This window comes from Myotis lucifugus, unplaced genomic scaffold (genome assembly GCF_000147115.1).
Source record: "Myotis lucifugus unplaced genomic scaffold, Myoluc2.0 scaffold_297, whole genome shotgun sequence".
In the NCBI taxonomy this organism is placed as follows: domain Eukaryota; kingdom Metazoa; phylum Chordata; class Mammalia; order Chiroptera; family Vespertilionidae; genus Myotis; species Myotis lucifugus.
In genome coordinates this window covers 728,682-738,997 of record NW_005871345.1, presented here as the reverse complement: position 1 = coordinate 738,997, position 10,316 = coordinate 728,682, and the positions used below count along the sequence as shown (strand labels likewise).

Sequence of the window (10,316 nt, the reverse complement as noted above, 5' to 3'; positions counted from 1 at the left end):
TTTGGAAAACTGTAAGGCAATATCTGCTAAAGCTATATCCCAGCCATTCTATTCCTAGATACACACCCCAAAAAATAACCACCTATGTGTACTACACATATAAGAAGATTTGGGCAATACTGTTTGTAATCGTCAAAACTAGGAAAACATTTTGTATTAGTCATCAACTGCTGCAAAGCAAGTCAACCCAAAAGTTAGCAGCTGATAACACAACCATTTCTATCTCACTGATTCTGTGAGTCAGGAATCCAGTGTGGCTTCCAAGTCATCACCCAGGGCTGCAGTCATCTCCAGGTCTGACTGGGGCTGGAGAATCTGGTTCCAAGCTCGCTCATGTGGTTGCTGGCACAGCCTCTCACCATGTGGACCTCTCTGGAGGGCGACCCCATGACATGGCACTGACTTCCCCAGGGAATCCATCTAAAAGAGAGCACTCACTAATCTCAGAAGTGAAATTCTATCACTTTCGCCATATTCTATTCATTGGAAGCTAGTCACACGGCCCACTTCATACTGAAGGAGAGGATATTACATAAGGTCAAGAAAAACAGGAGGCAAAGATCAGTGGGGGCCATCTCAAAGACAGCCTGCCCCACAACCCAAATGTCCAACAATGGTAAAAAATAAATCATGGTCTGTTTAAGTACAGTACAAAATTAAAGAATAAGAAAACAAATGATCACCCTAGTCGGTTTGGCTCAGTGGGTAGGTCATCGGCCTGTGGATTGAAGGGTCCCAGGTTTGATTCCGGTCAAGGGCACATGTCTGGGTTGTAGGCTCAAACTCCACTGGGGGGTGTGCAGGCAGCAGCCAATTAATGATTCTCTCTCATCATTGATGTTTCTATCTCTCTCTCCTTCTCCTTTCCTCTCTGAAATCAATAAAAACATATTTTTTAAAAAGAAAGAAAAAAGAAAACAAATGGTCCAGTGAGCATGGCTCAATGGTTGAGCATCGACATATGAACCAGGAGGTCACGGTTCAATTCCCAGTCAGGGCACATGCCCAGGTTGCGGGCTCAATCCCCACTGTGGGGCATGCAGGAGGCAGCCAATTGATGATTCTCTCTCATCATTGATGTTTCTATCTTTCTTTCCCTCTCCCTTCCTCTCTGAAATCAATAAAAAATATATTTTTTAAAATAACAATTAAATACAGATTAATTACAGCTACTTACAAGAAATGACTCACACAAACATCATGTTTGGGGGGAAAGTACACACAAAAAAGAATTATATGGTATGATTCTATGTATATAAAAAAGAGACAAAACTAAACTGTGATAATAGAAGTTAGATAAAGGTTACCTGGCAGAATAAAGGTAATGACTGGTAAGGGTGCTTCCAGATGTTGGTAATGTTTTAGATCCTGACCTAGATTATGATTACCTGGGGGGTTCATTTCATAGAAATCAAGTTGGACACCTTTGGTGTGTGTACTCTTCTGTATGCATACTATACTTCAATAAAAATATGCATACTATACACAATAAAAATCTTATTTAAAAAAGTAACCCAAGCCCTAGCCAGTTTGGCTCAGTGGATAGAGTGTCAGCCCACAGACTGAAAGGTTCCAGGTTCGATTCTGGTCAAGGGCATGTACCTCGATTGTGGGCTCGATCCCGGGTCCTAATCAGGGCACATGCGTGAGGCAACCAATCTATGTGTCTCTCTCACATTGATGTTTCTCTCTCTGTCTCTTTCCCTCTTTTCCACTCTCTCTAAAAATCAATGGAAAGATATCCTCAGGTGAGGATTAACAAAATAAAATAAAGCTTAAAAAAAGTAATCCAAAAAATTCAGGATTAGGTTTATTTGGTACTTTTTATTGTCATGTAATTTCAAATTATAGAAAAGTTGCAAGAATCCTGCAAAGCACTCTTGTACACTCTTTTCCCAGATTCACCAAGTGTCTACATTTTACCCCATTTTCTTTGTATGTGTATGTGTATATGTTTTTTCTGAACCGTTTGAAATTAAGTTGTAATCATCATATCTATTTGTCCTGAAATAGTTCAATGTGCATTTTCTGTGAACAAAGACATTCTCTTACATAATTCCAGTACAGTTATCAAAATAAGGAAATTTAACATCAATACAATACCATTATCTAATCCATAGTCCATAGTAAAATGTTATCAGTTGTTCCAACAATGTCCTGTCTTTTTTTTAAGTCCAGTCTCAATTCCAGGATTACATGTAACATTTAGTTGTCATATCTCTTTAGTCTCCTTTAATCTGGGGCAGTTCATCAGTTTTTCATGACCTTGACTTTTTTCAAGACTACAGGCCATGCCCTAACCAGTTTGGCTCAGTGGATAGAGCGTCAGCCTGTGGACTGAAAGGTCCCAGGTTCGATTCCGGTCAAGGGCGTGTACCTTGGTTGCGGGCACATCCCCAGTGGGAGGTGTGCAGGAGGCAGCTGATCGATGTTTCTCTCTCATTGATGTTTCTAACTATCTCTCTCCCTTCCTCTCTGTAAAAAATCAATAAAATATATATTTTTTTAAAAAAGACTACAGGCCAGGTATTTGTTTTTTGTTTTGTTTGCTTTTTAGGCCAGTTATTTGCAGACAATCCCTCAGCTTGGATGTGTCTGATGTCTCCTCGTGATTAGATTCAGCTTATGCAGTTTTGGCAAGAACACCACAATGTTGTGTCCTTGTCAATGCATTACATCAGAGGTACATGATGCTACTCAGTCCTGTTACTGGTAATGTTAACACTCATTATTTGATTAAATCAGGATCTACCAGATTACACCAATGTAAAGTCACTATTTTTCCTTTGTAATCACTAGATAATCTTGGAGGAAATAATTTGAGACTATACAAGTATCATATTCTGAGAAAAACACCCACTAATTTTAGCTTCCATTGGTGATCTTATCAGAAGCAACTATAAATATGGTGATTGTCAAATGGTGACTTTCTAACTTGCATCACTTCTTCCTCATTTATCACATTTGTTAGCTGGCATTATGCTTGAAGGAGACGTTCCCTTCTCTACCTTTTATATATTTATTCATTCATTTGTAAACATTGGTATGGATTTATGGATTCCCATTTAGGTAGTAGATTATTATGTTACTATGATTATTAATTATGAGGCTCAAATTGCCCCTGATTTGGCTAGTGGTATATCCAGGATGAATTCTTGCCCTGACTTAGTTATTACTAACCAAGTGACCTTGTACTCTAAAACTCCCTCATACCAAAATAAAAATAGATTGTACATCTGAACCTCACAATGTACCCAAGTTCAACAACTGTAAGGGGAAAAGCAGTACAACCTAAGAAAAGAAAGAGGTGTGATAGACAGTTAGACAGACATGAGTAGAGCAAGACTTCGGGCCAGGTACCGAAGGTCACCAGGGTGGAAAGCCCTGTGTGCCTAGCAAAGGACAATTGTAGGGTAAGACCTCATCCTCAAGGTATATCACTAGTCATGCCATTTCGACCCTCTGATCTTTCCTCCCTAGAGATAACATCTAGGCTTCAGTTGTATTTCAGCTCCAGGCCCAGAAAAACAGCAAAACCAGACAAGCAACACCAAAGTTGACCTCAGGACCTGCTGCATAGAATAATGACCCTCCAGTGCCGCCAATCAACGAGTGGAAACCACAACCCTCAAAGGACACACCTAGCAAGCTGATAAACATTCTATTAAGATCTTCTCCTGGGACCTCCCCTAAAATCTCTACCCTTAAAACCCTTAAGACCCGGGAGCACACCCACACCATTCCCCCAAGGCCTAGGCTAGCGTGGCACTGTGTTTTCTTCAAGCCAGTTCCACCAGCGGCGGCTAGTGCAGCTGGACCTGGGCTACAGTGGAGGGAAGATGCCACAGCCTGAGTCCCAGAAGGCCGGAATCCTGAATTGCCGGAGAGAGGTTCACCAGAGGATCTTTCTGGGATCTCCCCTTCACCTTGAAGACCTGGTGGGGCTCCTGGAGGCAAAGCCCACAGAAGTGTGCCCGCCCCCCAAGACTGCATTCCTAGAGTTTCTAACTCTGATGCCAGTTCACACCCAGCCTCCAGCACAAGTTTATGGCTCCAGCAGCTTTTGCTCCAGGAAAGTGAAAATGGCCCTTCAGCTATGCTAGTTCTATAATGGAAAGCGTCACAGTTCGCTATTTCTGTTATGGATGCCTTTTAACATCTGCGACCTGGACGGTTTTGTTTTTTGTTTATTTCAACTTCAGTGAAGTGACTCAGCCACTTAAGAATGTGCCCATCAAGGGATCTGGGCCCCATGGACCACTCCCCAAAAATTCTATCCCCATTTCACCCGAGGTCCAAGTCAAATATTAGAATTACAGTTCAAAGCAAACAAGATTGATGGTGTAGTAATCATATTGAAGATGCAGAAAAAGGCAGCATGAAATTCTCTTCTGAACTGGGTATGATTTTTAATAAACATGATCAGGAGAGACCTGGGGTATCAGAAGCTTACCTTCAATATGCTTATTAGCAACCCCTTGGACTACCACAGAGATGTGCCAGGTACACGGAATGCATCATGTAAAGACAAGACATACCCTGTGGATCTGCCAGTCACTAGCATTGTTATTTGTTTCTACAATGAAGCCTTATCTGCTGTGCACAGCGTCCTGGACTGCACACCAGCCCGGGCTCTCCATGAAATCATCCTCATGGATGGCAACAGTGACTTCATGATTTGAAAGGAAAACTAGATGAATTTGTCCAAAAACACCTCCCTGGGAAAATTTAATTAATAAGAAACACAAAGCAAGAGAGATTAATTCGAGGAAGAATGATGGGAGCAGCCCATGCAGCAGGAGACGTCCTGGTGTTCCTGGACAGCCAGCGTGAAGTGAATGTGACGTGGCTGCAGCCCTTGCTGGCTGCCATCCGGGAAGACCGGCAGACGGTCCTGTGCCCAGTGATCGATATCATCAGGGCGGACACGCTGGCCTACAGCTCGTCCCCTGTGGTGCCTGGAGGGTTCAACTCGGGACTGCACTTCAAATGGGATCGTGTTCCCCTTTCCAAGCTCGGAGGACCAGTAAAGTCACCTACAATGGCTGGAGGACTGTTTGCCATGAATAGAAGCTACTCAGTGAACTCGGGCAGTATGACAGCGGCATGGATATCTGGGGAGGAGAAAACTTGGAAATATCATTTCGGATTTGTATGTGTGGAGGTAAGCTTTTCATCATCCCTTGCTCCAGAGTCAGACACCTTTTCCCGAAAAGGCCACCCCATGGTTCCCCTGAAGGCCAGGCCACCATGACACACAACTCCTGAGGCTGCCACACGTTTGGTTGGATGAATATAAGGAGCAGTATTTTTCCTTAAAGAAGCTATGGAAACATCAGTGAGCTTGTTGAATTGAGGGAGCAGTTGGGTTGTAAATCATTTAAGTGGTATTTGGATAGCATTTATCCGGAGATATAGATATCTGGGCCCAATGCCAAACCCCAGAAACCCATTTTTTTGAAATATATTTTATTGATTTTTTTACATCGATGTGCCCACAACCAAGGTACATGCCCTTGACCAGAATCGAACTTGGGACTCTTCAGTCCTCAGGCCGACGCTATATCCACTGAGCCAAACCAGTTAGGGCGCAGCAACGCATTTTTATCACCAGAAGGCCAAAATACCCAAAAATCCTTCAGCATGGAAGGCTTTATCACTTCCAGACAGGAAGGGAGGCCTAGTAGTGCTTAAAGTGCCCAAGTCAGAAGGGAGGCCTAGTAGTGCTTAAAGCATGTGACCACAGTGACCCAAATCAGATCTGGATTTATAATGAAGAGCATGAATTGGTTTCAAGTAACCTGCTTTGCCTGGATATGTCAGAAACTCGGTCATCAGACCCACCCCAGCTAGTGAAGTGCCACGGGTTGGGGGGATCCCAGCTGTGGACCTTTGGGAAGAATAATCGGCTATACCAGGTGTCACTTGGACAGTGCCTGAAAGCGGTTGATCCACTGAGTCACAAAAACTATGTTGCTATGGCAATCTGTGATGGCTCCTCCCCACTGCAGTGGCATTTGGAAGGTTAAGGAGGATGCGATGGCTAGAATGGAATGCGTGTCCTCCTGGGAAGATTAGCAGAGGTGAAACAGCAGACATACTATACTGATGAGTGACCATCAGGAGGTGAGGAAGTATGTGTCACCAAGACATTAAGCTCATTTCTAGGCCACTGTTAAGGAATTTCTTACTTATAGTAGGAAACCAGAATACAGTTTTAATATAAAGAGTCAGGTTTATACAATACCTAGGAAATTTCTAGGTATATTCAAATTAGTTTATGCTTCTTTTTAATCCCCTTTAATAATGGAATGGATCGTGTCATAATTTCCTTTTTTCAAAGACTTCATAGCAGACAGTTAAACAAACTGACTGAATCCACACATTGTTTATAAGATCATATTTAAGAGGTGGTTAACTACTATAAATGATTTTGATGAATTATGGTACCATGTGCATTTAAAATAAATAATCCTTTTAATTAACAAAAAATACCTTAGGATGGAGAACCCAGCACCTCTCCCTCCCGGGAGCACACCCCACACCTGTCCCTTCCCCTCATCCTTCCCCTCGCCCTCCCCCCAGGCCCATCACCTTTACCTTCCTCACTTCTAAACTCCAAGGGCCCTTCCTTTACCTCTATAACTTTTTTCCTAAGCCCATTTTTTCTACAAATTACTTCTTCTCCTCTGTGATTTTCCAAATAAATGTTCTTTTATAGTTTGAGTCTTGGCTCTGAATTCTTTCCTAGCCAGCACTCAAGTACCAAGGTTGCTAAACCCAGGTCTGGTCTGACCCCACTGGTCTAACATCTGGTGCTGTTCCCTCTGCCCCCAACAGAGGGAAAATTAGAGAAAGGCTATAAACCTTAAATAGAGAAATCTCCCTAGTTAGTATTTTTAAGTGTGAGCAATAAATGGTGAACTCAAAGTAAATGACAACAGCAGGAACTAATTTTAAGGCTCTACTAAAATCTGCCATGTTTGAAATCAGGAATAAATCATAGTTAAAGTTCACAGAGAAATAACTTCAGGCTTCTTTTTTTTATTTGTTGTAGAGGCCCCTTTTTCCATCAATTCACAATACTTCTCTTTCTATTTGGCCTAAGGCTCTGTGATAAGTATCAACCAACAATAAGAACTAGAAGTTCACCTATAACTTAGCACAACGCAAAAAAAAAAAAAATTGCTTATAAGACCAGGTTATGGTTTTCCTTATTCTTATCCAGTCTCAATAAAATTATGATTTTTTCTAGTGCACACTTGTTATTTGTGGAGAGACAGATCTTTTCATGTAACCATAAACCCTACTTTCTGCATCTTGAATAACAAACATAAAATCTCCCAGAAACATTTTAATTTTTTTAATATATGTATTTTTATTTATTTCAGAGAGGAAGGGAGAGGGAGAGAGATAAAAACATCAATGATGAGAGAGAATCATTGATCAGCCTCCTGCACACTCCACACTGGAGATTGAGCCCATAACCTGGGCATATGCCCTGACTGGGTATCAAACCTTAACCTCCTGGTTCATAGCTAGATGCTCAACCACTGAGCCACGCCGGCTGGGCTCCCAGAAACATTTTATCCTTCAAAATATAAATCATGCTAACTAACCCCTACATTTAAGAAGAGAGAAAAGCCTGTCAAACAAAGTAGGGCTTTTTCTTATATACAGAGTACTGCAAGCTACAGTTAGGGTTAGCAGTAAACACCTCCAGAATTCTAAGAATATGACAAAATCACCCTAACCGGTTTGGCTCAGTGGATAGAGCGTCGGCCTGCGGACTGAAGGGTCCCGGGTTCGATTCCAGTCAAGGGCATGTGCCTTGGTTGCGGGCATATCCTCAGTGGGGGGTGTGCAGGAGGCAGCTGATCGATGTTCCTCTCTCATTGATGTTTCTAACTTTCTATCCCTCTCCCTTCCTCGCTGTAAAAAATCAATAAAAATTTTTTTTTAAATACAAAAAAAGAATATGACAAAATCAACACATAGCATTATGGGGGAAAAAGTAAAGAGTCAGAAGAGAGCACTTGATCATACCTAAATAATAGAATTAATATATCTAAGGGATTAGAAACTAAAAGGTTAAAACTTAGAGAAATAAAGGGAAAAGGAAAGGCAAGATTTGTCAGGGTTTAACTAGCTAGGAAAATAAACTATATAGGGAACATTTGTCTCTTATAATATTGGTTGTTTAACCAGCCTCAGACACAAATATCTAGACCTTCCAAGCTGAGGAAGACTTTAACATCGAGGGGCATCATCCTACAAAGTCCGTCTGTGCAGCGATCAGCTTTTGGTTTCACCCACTATTTCTTCACGCCCCCTTCAAACTGCAATAGACAAGTTGGAAATTAAGCTCAGTATATGCAGCCATCCAAACTGTTTTGAAAAGCTTAGAGCAAAAAGATGAGAAGAAAATTATGTTTGACTATGAAAACCAAGAAAGGAGAGTTTTAGAAAGAGGATAGGACAGTGTCAAATGCCAAACAGAAGTCTAAGAGAATGAGGGCTGAGAAAAATCCACTGTGCTTTATGACTAGGAAGCTAGGGTTGCCTTTCAGTGAACAGTTTAAATGACAGAGACAGGGGCTGAAGAACAGCAGAAGTCAAGAGAGTGGAACTAGAAGTGACTGTGCATTGAGAACATGGCGTTCCAGCCTTAAACGTACAACAATAAAAGGATGAAAAAAATAGCCTGAGCTGCACCAAGGTCAAATGAAGGTTTGGGGTTTTTGCTGTTTTTTGTTTTGTCTTATGTTGTGTTGTGTTATTTTCAGCACAGGGAAGAAGAGTATGTCTGCAGGCAGAGGAGAGAAGAGAAAATTGAAGATGTGTAAGCTAAACACAAAAGGAGATAATTAAGGGAGAAAGTCTTTAATTCTAGATGTTTATAGCACCCATGACGGAGAAAACAAAGAGAATTGAGAGCACAAGGGTAGTAGACACTTAAAAAGAGGAAGTTCGGTTTATTGTCTGAGACAGGGAGGAGAGAGAAAGAAACGGAGAATTATTTTGGAATGGATTGCAGGGAAGGAGAACCTTTCTTTCTACCAAGGGCCATTTGGATACTTATTGATTGATTGATTGATTGATTGATTGATTAAATGGTTGATTGATTGATTTCAGAGAGGAGAGAGATAGAAACATCAATGATGAGAGGGAATCATTGATCGGCTGCCTCCTGCACGCCGCCTACTAGGGATCAAGCCCACAACCCAGGCATGTGCCCTTGACCAGAAACGAACATGGGACCCTTCAGTCTGCAGGCCGACACTCTATCCACTGAGCCAAACAGGCTAGGGCCATTTAGATATTTATAACATCAAACATGGGCCATACAAAATTGTCAATTTAAAAATTAGCCTGCTCTATTTGGTCAAACATTTAATTAACGCACCCCTAATGCCTTGGCAGAGCCAGACCAAACGATTTCCTGGGCCTTATATGGCCCGAAGGCCGGATGTTCCCCATCCCTGAAAGGCTCACTTTTTTCTTTATTTTTTCAGGAAAGTAGAAGGAAAGCAGAGGAAGGTACAGGTGCTGAGGGGCATCCAGCCTGGGATAAAGGAGAGAAAAGGTTTAGAACCACTGTGGGCCGTAAACTACACACATAATGGGCCCTAACACATAGTAGCACTAAGTGTAATGAGGAGATCCCCAGTTCAGTAGGTAATAAAATTTTCTTACAACTTTTGTAACCTTCTGCACTACCACTGTAATATTAGTAGTGAGGTAGGCAGTTAGTTAGACAGACATGAGCAGAGCAAGGACAATGGGCCAGGTACAGAAGGTCACCGCGGTGGAGAAAGCCCCAAATGCCTAGCAAAGGACATTTAGAGGCTGGGACCTTGTCCCCGGGGTGACCTTTCCTCCCCTAGCATATTGCTAGTCATACGGTTTGGACCCCCTGACCTTTCCTCCCTAGAGATAACATCTAGGCCTCAGTTGTGTTTCAGTTCCAGGCCCAGAAAAACAGCAAAACCAGGCAAGCGACACCAAAGCTGACCTCAGGACCAGCCCATTGAATAATGACCCCCACCCTGGTGCTGGCCAATCAGTGGAGACCCCTATCCTGAAAGGACACAACTGGAAAACTGCTGAATATTCTATTGAGATCTTCCCCTGGGACGGTCCCTAAAATCTCCACCCTTAAAACCCCTAGGAAGAGGACCCCGCGCACTTCCCCTCCTGGGAGCACACCCACACCATTTCCTTTTCCCTTCCCCAATTCCACCCCTACCCCCAGGTGCCTTACTGTTGTGGCAGAGTGCATGGGAGAACAATCGGCCAGCACTCTGCAGGAGGAA

At 42.4% G+C, this 10,316-nt stretch overlaps 1 pseudogene; it reads left to right on the top strand.

Moving 5' to 3' along the window:
* The first annotated feature begins 3,839 nt into the window (after positions 1 to 3,839).
* LOC102427888 lies at positions 3,840 to 6,029 on the top strand (annotated as a pseudogene).
* Positions 6,030 to 10,316: the final 4,287 nt, after the last annotated feature.